Source organism: Pristiophorus japonicus, chromosome 9 (genome assembly GCF_044704955.1).
Source record: "Pristiophorus japonicus isolate sPriJap1 chromosome 9, sPriJap1.hap1, whole genome shotgun sequence".
Lineage (NCBI taxonomy): Eukaryota > Metazoa > Chordata > Chondrichthyes > Pristiophoridae > Pristiophorus > Pristiophorus japonicus.
The window spans coordinates 119,202,693-119,221,593 of record NC_091985.1 but is presented as its reverse complement, the minus strand read 5'-3'; the positions used below and the strand labels follow the sequence as shown (position 1 = coordinate 119,221,593).

Below are 18,901 nucleotides of genomic sequence, written 5' to 3'. Positions count from 1 at the left end.
AAGCTGGATTGGAGTAAGATTTTCTGTGTGGAAGCGAGATTTTCATCAGCTGATGAGGTTATCAAGAAGTATCCGAAGGTGATCTGAGAAATGGGCAGTCCGATCCAAGGCTTCAAGGCAAGTATCAGGGTACAGAAGGATGCTAGATCGGTTTACTACAAGCCAAGTTCCGTACCATATGCACTCGAGGAGAAAGTTGAGCAAGAACTCAAAAGACTAGAGACTGAGAACATTATTTGTAAGATAGATCGATATAATTGGGCTACACTCATTGTTGTTGTACTTGAGTCCGATGGTAAGGTAAGATTGTGTGGTGATTATAAAGTAACCGCAAAGCAGGTTCTAGAGGGTAATGTCCCCAATACATTGCCGAATATAGAAGATTTGTTCACAACACTGACAGGTGGTCACATCTTCTCAAAACTGGATCGTACGAATTCCTACTTACAGCTTGAACTAGATGAGGAGTCCAAGTCATGTTTGACTATAAATACTCATCTAGACCTATATCAATTTAATAGGCTACCGTTTGGAGTGTCTTCCACCCCTGCCATATTCCAAGGGGTGATGAACCAGATTTTGCAAGGTATTGAAGGGGGAGTATGTTATTTGGATGACATACTAATTTCAGCACCAAATAGGCAAATTCATAATAACGTATTGAATGAAATCCTCAAACGGCTAGAGAAGCGCAAAATACGAGTGTCTGCTCGTAAGTGTGAGTTATTTAAAAACTCAGTGGAGTACTTCGGGTACAGAGTAGACAAAGATGGTTTACATCCGACCAAGGAAAAACTGGATGCAATCAGAAATGCATCCACTCCCAGGAATGTCACTAAACTTCGTTCATTCTTGGATCTTTTGAACTATTATGGGAAGTTCCTACCAAATTTGGCTACAATATTACATCCACTGAATGAACTTTTGAAAAAAAAACAGGTCCATTGGAAGTGGTCAAAAGAATGCAATACAGCATTCAAGGAGTGTAAAAGCAAATTGGTGGAGAGCACCATGTTGGTTCACTATGACATATCTAAGGAGATTAAGCTAGCATGTGATGCCTCTCCGTATTGAGTTGGGGCAGTGATCTCTCATGTATCACGTAGTGGGGAGGAGAGACCAATTGTTTTTGCTTCACGTACTCTCAGTACCAATGAGAGTAATTATGCGCAAATTGAAAGGGAAGCTTTGGCATTAATTTTTGGGGTCAAGTTTCACAAATACTTGTATGGTCATATGTCTACCATCGTTACGGACCATAGGCCCACAGCAATCCTCCATCCAAAGTCCCCAGTTCCAAAATTAACTGCAGCCCGAATGCAGAGATGGGCTTTGATTTTGTCAGCATATACATATGATATTGAATACAGACCATCAGCTGATCACAGTAATGCTGATGCAATGTCTAAATTGCCTTCCCCATCACAAGTTACATCCGATAGGGAAGAAGTGTTTTATTTTTCATACATTGATGAACTGCCAGTCACAGCTGAAGAGATTGGTAGAGCAACCAAACGTGACCCAGTGATGTCAGTATATTGCAAATGGATCCAAACCAGGTAACAGACAAAGATACACATCCATTCTTCATTCGTAGGAATGAATTATCAGTCGATAAAGATTGTATCATGTGGGGTGCAAGAGTGGTTGTACCAAATAAATTCAGGTCCAAATTATTAGGAGATCTCCATGACCAGCACCTGGGAATGTGCTTGACTAAGAGTTTTGCACGCAGTTATTTATGGTGGCCAGGTCTTGATAAAGATATAGAGTACGCCATGAGTCAGTGTACGACATGTCAATCGGTAAGCAAGCAACCACCACCAGTACCATTACAGCCATGGAAATGGCCTCCCAGGGTGTGGCAAAGGCTACATATTGATTTTGCTGAGTTAGAAGGACAACAATTGTTCATTGTGATAGCCATTTGAAGTGGGTTGAGGTGTTTCCAATGTGGAAAATAACAAGTAAAACATTGGACATTTTGCAAAAATTACTTTCTTCATTTAGCCTCCCTGAAGAGATTGTTTCGGATAACAGACCACAATTTCGTTCAGAAGAATTTGCACAATTCACGAGCAAAAATGGTGTGAAACATACCAAGGTTCCACCATACCATCTTGCTTCAAATGGTGCAACAGAGCGCACTGTACAAATGGTCAAACGTGCCCTCATAAAACAAATGTTAGATCCAAATCCAAGGAAACGACAGTTGTCATTGGATCACACATTGGCTAATTTTTTGATTACATATCGAAATACTCCTCATACAACTACTGGTAGAACACCAGCAGAGTTGTTTCTCAAACGACAGCCACGAACCAGATTCTCGTTGTTAAAACCAAATTTGGCACAGTCTGTAGAAGAGACACAATTAAGACAAAGAGAATCATGATAGAGGTAGAGTAAAAGAGAGAAGTGTGAAATTAAACCAGAAGGTGAGAGTGAAGGACCATCACCATAAATGGTTAGAGTGGTCAAGATATGTGGTCCTCGCACATATTTGGTAAAGATGTTTGATAATGGACAGGTTAGGTTTGTTCATATTGATCATATTTTACCTACAGACATGGAAGGAGTTGAAGGTGGGAATGATTCAATTATTTCTGACTCATCAGATAGCTTTGATACACCAGTAGCAAATCCTAAATCCAATGTACTGGAAACAAATCCAGGAGAGAATCAGAATGAAAGTCTGAGTCTGAGTCAGGAATACAAAGAGCCTGAAGTTAGTGAGTTCAAATAAAAATCAAGAAATTCCGTGGAGGAAAATGTGGTGTATGCAGCACACAAATCACTGACTCCACACGGTCTGGTGTTAATTTAACTGCTGTGACCTTAGTCCTTTATTGAACAGCTTCAGAGTGACTCTCAGGTGTGGTGGTCAGCCTTTTATACTCCCTCTTGCAGGTTTCCCACCACAGCGCCCTCTGTGGTGCACCATTGTTCTTATATTACATTTAAGGTACCAGGACGATACACACATCGATACATAACATCACACTTCCCCCCGCCCCCCCCCCCCCCCCCCCCCAGTCCCGAAGCCGTTGCCGGGGATCTCTACCCTGTTTGTCCAACGGAAGGCAGCTAGGCATAGACAGTGTGTTAGTATGGTACATGTTATCTGGTACATTAAATAGTTATTGACTGGTAATGGATCCCTGATTTCCTTATTAGCTCTTATCATTAATTGTACTTCATATCCATTATTTTACACAAACACAGTGACCATTCAGCATTAAAATATTAATTCTTATTATAAATCCGCCATCTCACATTAACATAGCTCATTATAGACTCGCTCTTGCCTTACAGAAGTTCTTTGTGGGGACCACCATGTGGTAAGGCCCTTTTAAGGCTCCCAGGTGCATTTCCTTTTTAAGGTGCCATCTTTGGTGCAGCAGGATTCCATGAGGCTTGGTGCTGCAAGTCGAGGTCATATATGCCCGGCTGATGGTGATGGCCTTTGTCAGAGTGACTGTGGGTGCCGTGGCTAGCAGCTTGTGAAGGAGGCCCTCGTGACCAATCCCCATAACAAAAACGTCCCGCAAAGCCTCGTCAAGGTGTGCCCCAAAATCACACGGCGCCGCGAGTCTCCTGAGGTCTGCAGCATATTTGGTGATATCCTGGCCCTCAGGTCTGCAGTGATGGTAAAATTTGTATCTGGCCGTGAGGATGCTCTCCTTTGAACTCATTTGTGACCAGTTGAAACCAGTCAGCTCCTCGTATGACTTGTCCCTGGCGCTCCCGGGTGCCAGCAAATCCCTGATGAGACAGTAAACCTCATCGCCACAACTGGAGGGACGCTTATCTCTCATTGCGTCCGTGTCCTCCGTCAGGTCGTTTGCTGTGAAGTAGTACTCGAGCCTTTCCGTAAAGACCTCCCAATCATTGCCCACGGTAAAATCCTTTAGCGAGCCCAGAATAGCCATGGTTGCGTGGAGTTCGTCCGCTTCCTTGTCGCCAATGTGGTGTATCTAGCACACAAATCACTGACTCCACACGGTCTGGTGTAAGTCTAACTGCTGTGACCTTGGTCCTTTATTGAACAGCCTCAGAGTGACTCTCGGGTGTGGTGGTCAGCCTTTTATACTCCCTCTTGCAGGTACTTTCAGGTTTCCCACCACAGCGCCCTCTGTGGTGCACCATTGTTCTTTTATTACATTTAAGGTACCAGGACGATACACACATCAATACATAACATCACAGAAAACCTTCCTCAGGATGAGCCTCGAATGAGTGTGAAATCGACACCAAGTTTGGAAGGTTCTGTTCGAGAGCGAAGGTATCCTCTTCGAAACAGAAAACAAGTGTTAAAGTTAAATTTGTAAATATGGGGGGAAAAAAGTTTATATCCTGTGTTATGTATAAACATGAAAGTTATGTATGATGTTTATTATAATACACTTCTCCCTCCTTAATGAAGAAGTTAATGTCTGTTAGCTTGTAACATTTGTAACTCCACACTGTGGATGTAGACGTATTGTGTATTGCCACTGCAGAGTTAATAATAAACAGAACCAGGCAGATTCCAGAGGCTTCCGCGAGAACTGCCTGCCATGTAGGAAGCTGTGTGTGCTGTGCTCTGTGAATATATCACAGCAATCAATACATATAATGTCAGGATTGAAATCATTCTCTTTTTTTTCTCTCTTTAAACACAAGTTTGGCAAACTCTTTCTTCATGACGGTAGTGTTTGAAGCTGTTTATGCTTTAGCTGTTTTGGAGTTACGGTGTTTTGCACAGTAGTGTAGTTCTGTAAGAGCAGTGGGTCTTGCATTACTGTCCGGTTACTGAATAAAAAGGATCTGGCATGAGTTGTGAATGCAGCTGTGGGTTCTCCTCGCTATTATTATCTATAAATGGACATCATTACCCTCTCGCTGAGTTTTGAACAGGGGTCAGTTCCTGCAACAACCTGCTCTTAAAAGTGGCCGTGTGGTGTTGGAAGAATTTGTACCATAATGTGTGAGCTATTTGCTTCAGTGCAATCTTTGTGCATGGTTCGTGTCTGATTTTATTAATTTCTTTTTAAACTGTCTTTCAAAGTTTTTAGTGATGTGAATGACATCTGTGTATTTTGGATGAAATGCTTCAAATTACATACCTGAAAAGCTTTGCAAGAACTACTTTTACACTGCAAGTGTCCTTTGACTGCATTTCAAAAGTACTTCATTGGCTATCATCATCATTGTTATTCTGGGATGACCTGAGGTTGTGAAAGTACAGTATGTACAAGTCCCTTTTTTTAATAAATTCACTTACCATGATACTAAACGTTGCATGTGGCTGTCATAGTTTTTGATAAGACCTTCAGACATTTTTTATAAAGTCTGTTTCCAGCAGGAATCAATTTTCAGCTTTAATATCCAGTGTTGAATTAGCTGGGAAATAATGTCCATGTTAGCAGATGCAGAAATTTAACCATTTTGAGATAACCTCTTCATTTAAAATGATTTAATATTGCAGCTCTGTAAAGATTTAATGGACTGACTTGTTTGGAATAATGCATGATATAATTTTTTACAGTCATTGCAAAGTGGCAATCTGATCCACTTTCCTAAAACAGTGTTTTGTTACTTGTTTTTTTTTGAGAATATATGTCTGTGTGCGTGTGTGCCCATGTCCTAACTCGCACCATTCATCTATCACCCCTGTGCTGGCTTTGTTACTACATTGGTTCCCGGTTAAGCAATGCCTCAATTTTAAAATGATCGTCCTTGTTTGCAAATCCCTCCATGACCTCGCCCCTCCCTATCTCCTGTAATCTCCTCCAGCCCCACAACCCCCCCCGAGATCTCTGCGCTCTGCTCATTCTGGCCTCTTGCGCATCCCTGATAATCACTCCACCATTGGCGGCCGAGACTTCAGCTGCCAAGGCCCTAAGCTCTAGAATTCCCTCCCTAAACCTCGCTGGCTCTCTACCTCTCTTTCCTCCTTCAGGATGCTCCTCAAAACCTACCTCTTTGACCAAACTTTTGGTCATCTGCCCTAATATCTCTCTGTGGCTTGGTGTCATCTTCTTTGATCATAGGCAGTCCCTCGGAAGCTCCTTGGGGCATTTAGAAACCTAGAAACATAGAAACATAGAAAATAGGTGCAGGAGTAGGCCATTCAGCCCTTCTAGCCTGCACCGCCATTCAATGAGTTCATGGCTGAACATGAAACTTCAGTACCCCCTTCCTGCTTTCTCGCCATAACCCTTGATCCCCCGAGTAGTAAGGACTTCATCTAACTCCCTTCATCTTACTATGCTAAATGCACCTATATTGCAAGTAATTGTTGTTATCTATCTCTGTATTTCTGAGCTGGAGGCAATGGGTGATGGCTTGATTTGCAACATTACTTTGGGGGAAAAATATAAGTCAGAAGCAGTAACCTTGCTTTGAATCTAAAGAGCAATGGCTACGGAGGGGTGGGAAGAAGCAAGGTGGCAGAGACAGGACAAAGGTCCAGTTTAAATGCTGAGTAAGTGCTGTAGCTCAGAGTGCATAGAAACGCTAATCAACACTGGTAAACTAGAAAGTGAAGGGTGGGGAGGTTAGGATTGGTAGTGTGGTGTATGCTTGGGAGCCGGTTTGACCAGTTTTAACTGCTGTCAAGCACTTGTCCTGCAGGAATTGTCATGGTTGTAAATGGGCAGAGAGCAGAATGATCTTACAAACTACAGTATTGTTTAGTGTGCCTGTGAGATTCCTTGTACCTACTTTATGTATGGTTTTTGGTTTGTGTAATAGTCAGTATTAGACTTCCATGTCCACATAGAGACACCTTTCCTTTGAGACTGAAGATAACAAGAGATTCACAGCGACCTTAAAATCCTGTTGTAAAGTACAAATAGTTTGCTGTAAATTACACTTCTGAGCGGTTTGTGGAACAAAAGGAACCATTTGACTCATCAAGTTCTTTGCTTAAAGCTGTCGAAAACTGATCCCATTTTCTCCATTTCCCCCCCCCCCCCCACCCCATTCTTCCTCTACTTCAAACTATCCCTATGTGACAGTTACAGATGTTTGTGAAAATGCGTGTTTACAGTGGTTGTTGCAAGTGTTGCAGAGTGGAATTATTTAAAGGTTTCTTGCGGTTTTTTTTAAAGTTGCTAAAAGACCTCAACAGTTTCTGCTGCCATTCTGGTCACAGTCCGAGGCAACGCTTGATCACAGTGGAAACACGATCACATTGTAGCTTTAAATCCATCTCCCGCAGTTTATTTGCCGCACTGTTTTATATTAGCACTTTTGGTGTGAATTAGCACCAATGAATATGAAATTGCAGTTGCAGTGTAAATAGGGCTTATGTTTATATAATTAAAATTTAAAAAAAAACTTTTTTAGGTTTTTAATTTAAAGTTAAATATGACCCATTTAAAAACAGCAAAACCCTTTTGCAATAACATCAAATTTTAGTTCTGATTTTATGACCTGAATGTGATTTCTCTCTCTATATCTGTATAGAGAGAGTCTTTTTTTTTTCTCCCTCTCACATATGCATTAGTTCTCCCAATTGGAGTCTGACATCTGCCCTGGTTTGGGATATATTTAACCCTGCCCCCCTCCGCCCTTGCCCCAGCCGCAAAACAGACTAGAATTCAGCTTTTATTGGCATGGGGCAGAGAAGAGTGTATGGTGTAACCCCATGCAGTGGTGGGACACAGATTTAATCATCTACTTTCCTAAATCCAAAATCTCAGTAACACCCTCTGCAAATTGATACCAAGCAGAAGTGAAATGTCTCTTCTCCAGAGAAGGGCAATCCAGTGAGGGGATGCACAATTCCATGAGCTAAAAGAGAAATTGGAAGTGATCGGGGAGTGAGCCACTCACCCTCTTGGTTACGTGAGGTGATTGGCTCATGAAAGTATACAATATGTTAGAATCATAGTATGATACAGCACAGAAGGAGGCCATTCAGCCCATTGTGCCTGTGCCAGCTCTTTGGTAGAGCTATCCAATTAGTCCCACTCAACGACTCATTCCCCAGAGCCCTGCAATTTATTTCCCTTCGAGTATTTATCAAATTATCTTTTGAAAGTTACGATTGAATCTGAATCTGTATCCACCACCCCATCAGGCAGTGCATTCCAGATCACAACAACTTACTGTGTTTTTTTTAAAACCAGTCTCCCCATCTCACCTCTGGGGGTATTTTTGCCAATCACCTTAAATCCATGTCCTCTGGTTGCTGATCCTTCTGCCACTGGAAACAGCTGGTGTGAATTGACACACTGAAGCTGGTGTGTGGCGTGATTTGGATTGGGGGACTGGGTGGCACATTGAGTTTGCACTGACCTTTCAGCTTCCAAGACTCTCCCTCAACATCCCCACCCTCAACCTTTTGGCTAAGATCATGCGTACCTGACCTGACAGGGGAGTAACCATGACCAGAAAGTGGTTCTCTCTGGATCAGGAAGGTGGTTCTCCTATGTTTTTTGGAAATAGGAGGTGTGTGGGGTTGCTGACCCATCCACCTCCATGGCACGAACCTGGTATTGCAGTACTTCCAGGAACGGTGCTTGGGCTCTAGGCCTTTTGGCTAAGAGCAAAATCATTGGCGCAAAGTGATCCTTGATGTGCGCAGGGTGACCTTTGGCGTTTGTGGTCTGACAAGTTGATCTGACAAAGAATTGGAAAGATTGGCAACGAATAAAACATTTTAAAAAAAAAATCCCCACCCTCAAACCCTCCCACCCTCAACCCTGTCCTAACTGGGATGGTCCAACAACACAAAGCAGTTCAGCACAAAGTGACGATGAATTTGGCCATCTCAGTCAAGAGGTTATAAGGACGACTAGTATAGAAACATAGAATAGTACAGCACAGAAAGAGGCAATTCAGCCCATCGAGTCTGCGCCAGCTCTTTCAAAGAGCAATCCAGTTAGTCTCACTCCAGGGATTTGAGCACAAAAAATCTAGGCTGACACTCCAGTGCAGTGCTGAGGGAGCATTGCACTGCCGGAGGTGCCATCTTTCGGATGAGATGTTAAATCGAGGCCCCATCTGCGCTCAAAGATCCCATGACACTATTTGGAAGAAGATCGCGGAGTTATCCCTGGTGTCCTGGCCAATATTTATCCCTCAATTAAGATAACAAAAAAAAAAAGATTATCTGGTCATTATCACATTGCTGTTTGTGGGAGCTTGCTTGTGCATAAATTGGCTGCCGCATTTCCTACATTACAGCAGTGACTACACTTCAAAAGTACTTCATTGGCTGTAAAGCGCTTTGAGACATCCGGTGGTCGTCAAAGGCTCTATATAAATCCAAGTCTTTCTTTTTACTTATTCAATTTCCTTTTGAAAGTTATTATTGAATCTGTATTCAACACTCTAATGGGGCAATGCATTTCAATTCCTAAACACTCCTCATGTTGTCTCTGGTTCTTTTGCCAATTAACTTTTGTCGCTAAGTTCCCATTGATGTGCAGTAAGAAATGAGATTGGGTTTGAGGCATATTTGAGCATTGCAGAAGGAGCTTTCATTTACATCCAGCCTGTGTTACTCTTGCTCGATGTTGAGACTGGAAACTTAAAGTGAAAAAGTGCTCCATTCTTCTTCAACTCACACATAAATTAATTTTTATCCTAGAGATGCTTTCTATAAAACGTTTATACTATTCTGGATTCTCTTGGTGGTGTGCTCCACCCCACTTCCTTTATGTGACAAGTTCTCTTAGTTTCCTTACCTAATGTTCAAAAGGGTCTTTGATATTATATCAAATTGGCTAGTTCCTTTGCATTGCAGATGATCTCTTTGATTTAAATAGCAGGGGTTTCCTATGGTGTGTTGCATTGTTAAATAAAAAAATGATGTTCACTGTAGATGTGTGAAGTGTTGATATCACACTGCCAACCTCCGGTAAGCTGCCTCATCCTGGCTCGTGTGATGTATAAACACCAGCAGACAAGTTGTGCCGAATGGCCTGTTTCTGTGCTGTATATTTGATTGTAATTGAATTTATGCACAAAGTATTTAATTTGTGGTAGTAATCCCTTACTAGAAAGTAATGCGATGTTGTTGATTTAATCCAGGATTTCCCAGAAGTTAGTTTTCATCTATGCAGTTAAAAGCAGAAAATCTGCAACAGCAAAAAGAGTTGTCTGAAAGCTGAGCGTCTAGAGAGATCGCTACAAGACATTAGTGCGGGTGGAGACTGCCGATATTCAGCACAGTATCCAGAATCCTGTTTGTCAGATGGACAGAGATGTTCAAACGAAGTAGAGCTGTCTTTACCAAGGAAGATTAACCTGTTTGACATTATTCTCATTGTGTTTGTTATACATATATTGTACTTGGGTTTGTACAATATATTAGTGGATTTAGTCTGTAAACCTTTAGTCGATGTGGCAATAGCTACACTTTCAAAGAGAATTGGGTAGTGTGGTGTGCAGTTGCATTAAATGGAGCAGATTACTGCAAGTAATTGTTAACCCTGGGGTGTATCTCCAACAGTAGCACACAGAAAAGGGGTCAAAGGTTTGCTGTGGGAACAGCTGTTAGATTGTGAGCAAGAAAACCGTATTAACAGCCTTAAAACTAGACCTTTTGGCTAAGATCATGCGTAACTGACCTGACAGGGGAGTAACCACCATAACCCCAAGGTGGTTCTCCCTGGATCAGGTAGGTATATGCTTGCTTTTTTGGAAACAGGAGGTAGGTGGGGTGGCTTGACCCATCCACCTCCACGGAAGTGTGTGGGGGACCTGACCCATCCACCTCCATGGCACGAACCTGGTATTGCAGTACTTCCAGGAACGGTGCAGTGGCTCTAGGCCTTTTGGCTAAGAGCATTGGCGCAGAGTGATCCTTGATGTGTGCAAGGTGACCTCTGGCGTTTGTGATTTGACAAAGAATTGGAACGATTGGCTACGAATTTCAAAAAAAAAAACAGCCTTAAAACTAGAACACCTTGTATATGTGGCCTTAATTCTGAGACCCTCTAGTTCGACTGACAATGGCATGGCTTTTTTTCCCTGTTGAAATACGTTTTTAGCTCAATCGCTTGTTTCTGCAAAAGAAATTTCTGTCTTTCAGCAATTATTCATCTTGAGTAATTATCACTGCAACTCCAATCTTTAATGTTTCACATTTTTGGTAGTTGTTTGGTGCCAGAACTGATGTTGAATGATATACCCACAATAATTGTTCTCTGTCATAGATCCTTTAATTGTTTACATAGACTTCAGAAGGTGCTTGATAAGGTGTCTGAAAGGAGACTCATTACAAATATTGAAGCAACTGGTATGACAGGTTATCGAAGTGGCTGTAGTATAGGTACAGAGAGCAATGAGTAGGGGGAATGGATGTTCCGGATTGGCGGGATGTGAGTAGTGGTATAGATGATTTGGGCAATGACTGCAGAGGACGGAGATTGCAGTAGTGGGGCAGGCTCTGATTTTATGTAACAACTTGTCCAACCCTTTAAGTCCTGCTGTGACGTAATCAAACACTCACACTGTCAGACCAGACAATATTTTTTGGTTAATTTGAGATTAGCAAATGGTATTGAATATCTTGTGTTCTTGCCTGGGAGATCAGTATCCACTAGGGAAAATTACAGCCTATTCTACCTGTCCTGTCCTCTCCCAATATACAGAGTAATTCACTATCTGCATTGCAGCCACTTGCAGTAAGGTGCATTTGAAGAAGACCAACACTTCAGTACAAACTATCCTTAACAATTCTTCATTTTTCCAGTAGTTTGGTACACTTCGTATGTAGAAGCAGCAGAGGTTGCCACAATAGGTCTGGTGTGATTCCTCACACCAGACCTATTGAAAACAGTGAAGTAATTACATAATACCAGAGTGTCACAATTCTGAATGTGTTGTATTAAAGTGGTATCGCACTGGAACCGATGTGGTATTATATTTATACAGCAGTTATCTTCAGTTCTTCTAATTTGCAAAGAATAGTTGGACTTTTCCTTGTAACAATATGTCACATTTCCGAGGAACTCTCAATTGTTTTGGATGGTGATTTGGTTGTTATAAAGAGCAGGGGAGTTCTCCCTGGTGTCCTGGCCAATATTTATCACTCACCCAATACCTAAAAACATGATCATCTGGTCATTATCATATTACTGTTTGTGGGAGCTTGCTGTGCGCAAATTGGCTGCCGCGTTTCCTACATTACAACAGTGACTACATTCCAGAAAGCACTTAATTGGCTATAAAGTGCTTTGGGACATCCTGAGGTTGTGAAAGGCACTATATAAATGCAAGTCCTTTCTTTCCTTTTTTCTTTGTCTGTCTTTCTTTCCTTTCTTTTTCTTTTTTCTTTCTTTAAAGGCAGTTACGGTTGGGTCTTTCTGTCGTTGTATGTGTAGCTTGAATTGGGTTCAAAAGAAAGTACCGTAACTAAGTTAGACATTCTAATACTCTTCGGAACTGCTATCTGTTCCTTGTTAAATACAAAATATTGAGCTGCTATTGGCTGTGTCTTAACATTCTTCTATTTTGGATGGTTTTCAATAAATGCAGAATCCCATCCCAAGTAATGTATCTTTTTTGATTTTACTTTTGGCAGAATATAGTGAGTACAATACTTTGAAATGCTCTGTATTTTCTATTGCAATCGATTGCTCTGTTGGTATATTCATACGAGAGTCCCTGACACACCTGAACATCCGTTACTGTTTTCTACAAATATTTAATTTTCCTGGCTCCAAAATAAATTAGTAATTTATGGTGGACCCTTAAAATTGTACATTTTTTTAAAAAGGAGTTAAAATGTCTTTTGCTGTATGTGTTGTGTACAGTTTTGGAGCAGTGTCTTGATTCCGTGTTTGCCTTTGTTGCTCATATCCTATTCAGCACTAAACCCTGCTCGCTCATCACCCCTGTGTGCATTGACCTACATTGGCTCCTGGTCCCCCATCATCTTAAGTTTAAAATTTACATCCTCGAGTTTTAATCTCTTCAAGGCCTCGCCCCTTCCTATCTCTGTAGCCTCTTGCATTCCCCCAAACTCTCTGTTCCTCTAATTCTGGCCTCTTGTGCACCCCCTTGGCCCCTTCACCCCACCATTGGCAGCCACGTCTAAACCTCTCTGCCACTACACCTCTCTCCTTTTAAGACCCATTTCTTTGACCAAGCTTTTGGTCACCGTTCTCTGGCTCAGCAAACATTGTTTTTAATTACATTTTCCGTGAAGCACTTTGGGATTTTATTTCCATAAATACAAATCGGTGTAAAACAAAAAACAACTGCAATAAAAAAATATGCTAAATATACAAACTTAATGAAAAATGGAATCTGTAGTGCACATGTTCTTGTGGGATGTTACGTTCCAAACAAATCTGAATTTGTTGGGATTGCAAACTTCAAAGTTCATCATCAGCACCAGGAACAAGAAGTCTTGGGTCTTGTCATGTGTATTTTTGCATAACCCCTGACCTGTCGCTTTAACATCCTTCATTGACCTTAAAGGTTGGTCAATTTTTACATTTTGTTGTAAGTTTCTCTGTCCTCATTAACTTTTAGGCAGAGAATTGTCTGTAAGGATTACAATGTCTGCACTTCTTTCGGGCTTTCAAAAGCAAGATAATGACAAATAAAGTCTAGTAGAAAGCATTGTACCATGAGGATGTCATTCATTTGATGAGGAGTCACCTGCCGTCAAAACCTTGTGTAGATTTTAGTATTGCTATATTACGCAATATACACACATCACTAAAAGTAGTGACGCAGGTTAATAAGGCCGCAAAAAAATCATTGGGATTCATTTCTAGAGGGATAGAATTGAAAAGTGATAAACTTGTATAAAACCTTGGTTGGACCACACTTGGAGTACTGTGAACAGTTCTAGTCTCCATATTATAAAAAGGATATAGAGGCACGGGAGAAGGTGCGAAGAAGATTTGCTAGGATGACACCAGAACTGAGAGGTTACACCTATCGGGAAGGATTGAACAAGTTGGGACTTTTTTCTCTAGTAAAGAGAAGGCTGAGGGGTGACCTGATCGAGGTCTTCAAAATTATGAAATGGTTTGAAGGGGTAGACAGAGATGTTGTTTCCACTTGCTGGGGAGACCAAAACTAGGGGCCATAAATTATAAGATATCACTAATTAATAAATCCAGTAGAAATTTCTTTACCCAGAGAATATTAGAATATGGAACTCACTACCACAAGGAGTAGTTGAGGTAAATAATACAGATACATTTAAGGGGAAGCTCGATAAACACATGAGGAAGAAAGCAATAGAAGGATATGCTGATGGGGTGAGATGAAGTAGGGTAGGAGGAGGTTCATGCGGAGCATAAATATCAGCATGGAGCTATCTGGCTGAATGGCCTGTTTCTGTGCTGTATATTCTATGTAATATTCTGCCTCTCCTGCCAGGGTATATTTTGAGAAAAGACACCACATCAGTTACTGGTGGAGCTGCTTTACACTTCTACTTCACAAAAATACTGATGGACTGGTGTGTGGAAATTGTTATCTATTTCTTGATCATTTATATGTCCATATAGGTCCATTTTGTTTCAAGTTTCCCCATGGTTTCATATGGTCATGAACTGAACTTTTCAATGAGAAAAGGAATGATTGAGAAGGGAAATAATGCAGTTCTGAGAAACCTAGTTCTGCCATGTTGCTGTTGTATGGGCGGGCAGGACACTGTACTCCTGCCAATGGTGCCCATCGATACAATGGATAATAATTCTACATCATCATTGCATCCAGGATCTGAATTAACCAGCCTTGCAGGAGACTAGGGATTGGATTTTTTTTGTTGCAGATTTCTTGAATAGACTTTCCGCAAAAGCAGTTGCTCCTTTTTTATTAAAAGATAAAAACAGCCCGATAGCAATCTGATTTAAAATGTTTGGCCAGAATGGGACTGAAGGTTATAAGGACACGTACTGATATAAACACTTCTATGCTGCTGAAGGGGTAGATGAATTATCCGCAGAGTGCAATGGATCACAGCTGAATAAAGTTGTAAAACTGGAATTGATGGCCTAGAAATTCGTGGCATCACAATAGCTGCCAGTGCCGCCATGGGTTAACGGCCACCAAAAATGGTGGCACTGAGAGGACTGAAAAATTGGCACTGGGTACAAATGATCATTGGTCCAGCGCTAAGCTCATACTTTCACACCGTCCTGCTGGTGTTGGTCCGGCCAGCAGGCCCCAATGTAGCATGGCCCAACAGCCTCCGAGAGTGAGGCTGTCATTTTGTAAAGCATTGTGGGATTCTTAAAAGGGCAATGCCCTCTGAAATGATGAAAATAATAATGGTGTAAAAATATGCACTTTTCAGCCCTGACAGCTCAACTGTATTCTGAAAAAAAAAATTCACATTAAAAAGAATTCCCAAATAGAAGTCTTCAGCTCTTAAAGCTGTATTCCTTTCTGCACCTAAAAAAAGAAACGGGAAAAGTGCTTTTGCACTAACAAATGGCTCAGCAAGCAGGGTCTCACATGCAGCACTCCAGCTTTGTGCAGGCGGTCAACATTGCAAGAGAGATCCTCTACCCACAGGGGCCAGGAGGCTCTCCAGAAAGAAGGATGTGGGACCAGATCACTGCTGACAGTGATGGCCTCAGTGTCGCTCCCACCACCTGGCTCCAGCGCCCAAAGAAGCTTCATGACCTCGGACCAGTGGTCAAGGTCAGTGAATGCATCTTCAAAAGCTGCCTCCTACCAACTGCATCACCAGCCTCACACACTGCTCAATGCACAACCCCCACTCCAATCACTCACCTACCAACAATCTGCACCAATCATGAGGCACACCTCCCATTCCTACCTTAACCTCACCACCTTGGAGGAGACATTGCTGGCCATTCTTGGCAGGGGTATGGCTGAGCCCTTGGCCAGCGGCCGGGCTGAAAGGATACAAGATGCTGGTATCCTCCCTGCTCACATGTACCTCTTGCTTTCCTGCCCTCCCCATCCCTCACCACAACTAGCCCCCGCCCCCCCCCCACCCCTTCCTCATTTCACACACCCAAGAAATGCAGGCTGTCCAGCTAGTGGGTGACCAAGAGGAGGGAGTGGAGAGTGAAGAAGAAACAGAAACTCCATCACTCCATTTCGACACTCCCAGCCACCAGCGCCTCAAAGTTGACCAACAAGGTCATTTACAGTGTCCCCCACAAAGTCAGCAGCCTTCCACAAGCCATTCTGCAGCCACTGGGGTAGCACTGCGTGACATCAGTAGAATAGGCAAAGGCGCACACAAGACAGTCACTAAAGGAATGCAGAAGAGTGATGATAATGAATTGATTTCTTGATGTCACATTGGATGGATAGAGGTATAAAGTTAGATTGGAAAGTTTGCTTTGTGGTTTTTATTTCCGTATTGTGGTCAAGAGGACGCTGTGATGGTCAGTAACAGAGGGAAGGTAAGGGGCGGGACTACTGTTGCAAGGGGAATTTGGGACTGTGGTCACTGGGGCCACGGGCGGATGATTCTATCCCAGATATGCCGACCAGAAAGGGGCTGTCTGGAATGCCTCCTTCCTTCTGCTTCCTCCTCTTCTGCTTCCTCCTCTTTATCTTTCCCCTTTTCTGCGCCTTTCTCCTCCCTCTGTGAGCGGATGCCATAAATCTGAAATAAAAGCAGAAAATGCTGGAAATACTCAGCAGGTCAGGCATTTTGACCTGAGACGTGAACTCTCTTTCTCTCTCCATGGATGTTGTCTGACCTGCTGAGCATTTGCAACATTTTCTGTCTTCTCAGGGGCCTTCCTTTACCATCAGAGGCCTTGCAAGCCTACAGCAGCACTCACTGCACACTTAAAAGTTGTTTTTTTTTAAACATGTATTGCCTTAAGTTACTACTTCAATAAAATAAAAACATTCATTTAAAAAAAAAAATAAAAGCTTAAAAACAAACTTGGCTGAATAATATGTGTCCCTTTTAGAGGTGCTGACCGCATCTCTGCCAGTCTGCTGAATGCTGGGTTTTCACGGTGAGCTTGGGACCTAGCGCTGAACTCTGTGCCAAGGTCCAAGTTCGTTGAGGTGATAAGTTGCCGATGCATGCTGACTGACGTCACCCTCTTGATTTACATTTCCAAGGCCCTCACCGAATTGGCGGTCACCAAGTCCCATGCCAGGGAAGGGCGCTCGAGTGGAGCCACCATTTTTAGACCAGATTGCGGCTCAAACAAGTGGCGGTAAGTAGGGCAATTTCTAGGCCAATATCTTGGAGATTCACTTAATTGTGAACATTAGGGTCACTGGAAGGTATTTTTCTTGGTTTTATCTGTGCGTTTGGGTCGATTCCATGATAAGAAAAATGATGGTTTGTGGGGAGAATGGGCGAGAGGAGCAAATTGTTGGTTCTCGGTTCATGCTTGATGTTGCTCACTTTGAAATTCATCTTCTTTGTAAGCTGAAATTTCGCACAGTATTGCTAGTTTATAATGGAACTAGAGCTGTGGAAGAAAGTATGCTTTGTAATTTTGCGTAAATTAGATCTAAATCGTATAATTCATGCATTCTTCCAAATTTCATAGAAACATAGAAAATAGGTGCAGGAGTCGGCCATTCGGCCCTTCGAGCCTGCATCACCATTCAATAAGATCATGGCTGATCATTCTCTCAGTACCCCTTTCCTGCTTTCTCTCCATACCCCTTAATCCCTTTAGCCGTAAGGGGCATATCTAACTCCCTCTTGATTATATCCAATGAACTAGCATCAACAACTCTCTGCGGCAGGGAATTCCACAGGTTAACAACTCTGAGTGAAGCAGTTTCTCTTTTTCTCAGTCCTAAATGGTTTACCCCTTATCCTTAGACTGTGTCCCCTGGTTCTGGACTTCCCCAACATCGGGAACATTCTTTCTGCATCTAACCTGTCCAGTCCCGTCAGAATTTTATGTTTCTATGAGATCCCCTCTCGTCCTTCTAAACTCCAGTGAATACAGGCCCAGTCGATCCAGTCTCTCCTCATATGTCAGTCCAGCCATCCCGGGAATCAGTCTGGTGAACCTTCTCTGCACTCCCTCAATAGCAAGTATGTCCTTCCTCAGATTAGGAGACCAAAACTGAACACAATATTCCAGGTGAGGCCTCACCAAGGCCCTGTACAACTGCAGTAAATCTCCCCATGCCTATATTCAAAACCCCTAGCTATGAAGGCCAACATACCATTTGCCTTCTTCACCATCTGCTGTACTTGCATGCCAACTTTCAATGACGTACCCAGGTCTCGTTGCACTCCCCTTTTCCTAATCTGTCACCATTCAGATAATATTCTGTCTTCCTGTTTTTGCCACCAAAGTGGATAACCTCACATTTATCAACATTATACTGCATCTGCCATGCATTTGCCCACTCACCTAACTTGTCCAAGTCACCCTGCAGCTTCTTAACATCCTCCTCACAGCTCGCACTGCCACCCAGCTTAGTGTCATCTGCAAACTTGGAGATATTGCACTCAATTCCTTAATCTAAATCGTTAATGTATATTGTAAATAGCTGGGGTCCCAGCACTGAGCCCTGCGGCACCCCACTAGTCACTGCCTGCCATTTTGAAAAGGACCCGTTTATCCCGACTCTCTGCTTCCTGTCTGCCAACCACTTCTCTATCCACGTCAGTACATTACCCCCAATACTATGTGCTTTAATTTTGCACACCAATCTCTTGTGTGGGACCTTGTCAAAAGACTTTTGAAAGTCCAAATACATCACATCCACTGGTTCTCCCTTGTCCACTCTACTAGTTACATCCTCAAAAAATTCTAGAAGATTTGTTAAGCATGATTTCCCTTTCATAAATCCATGCTGACTTGGACCAATCCTGTCACTGCTTTCCAAGTGCGCTGCTATTTCATCTTTAATAATTGATTCCAACATTTTCCCCACCACTGATGTCAGGCTAACCAGTCTATAATTCCCTATTTTCTCTCCCTCCTTTTTTAAAAAGTGGTGTTACATTAGCTAC

The 18,901-nt window shown here is 42.4% G+C and overlaps 1 protein-coding gene across 8 annotated transcripts in view; it reads left to right on the top strand.

The window, feature by feature from the left end:
• The window catches only part of sertad2b (SERTA domain containing 2b), a 138,420-nt gene that overhangs the window by 47,865 nt on the left and 71,654 nt on the right, over positions 1-18,901 (top strand). The window contains exon 2 of one of the 8 annotated variants that reach the window (XR_011594939.1): positions 17,032-17,123. The exons of the other annotated variants lie outside the window; for them this stretch is intronic. The gene's annotated coding sequence lies outside the window, so the exon portion shown is untranslated. Of the gene's footprint in view, positions 1-17,031; positions 17,124-18,901 lie in introns of those variants that run through there. 8 annotated transcript variants of the gene reach the window in all.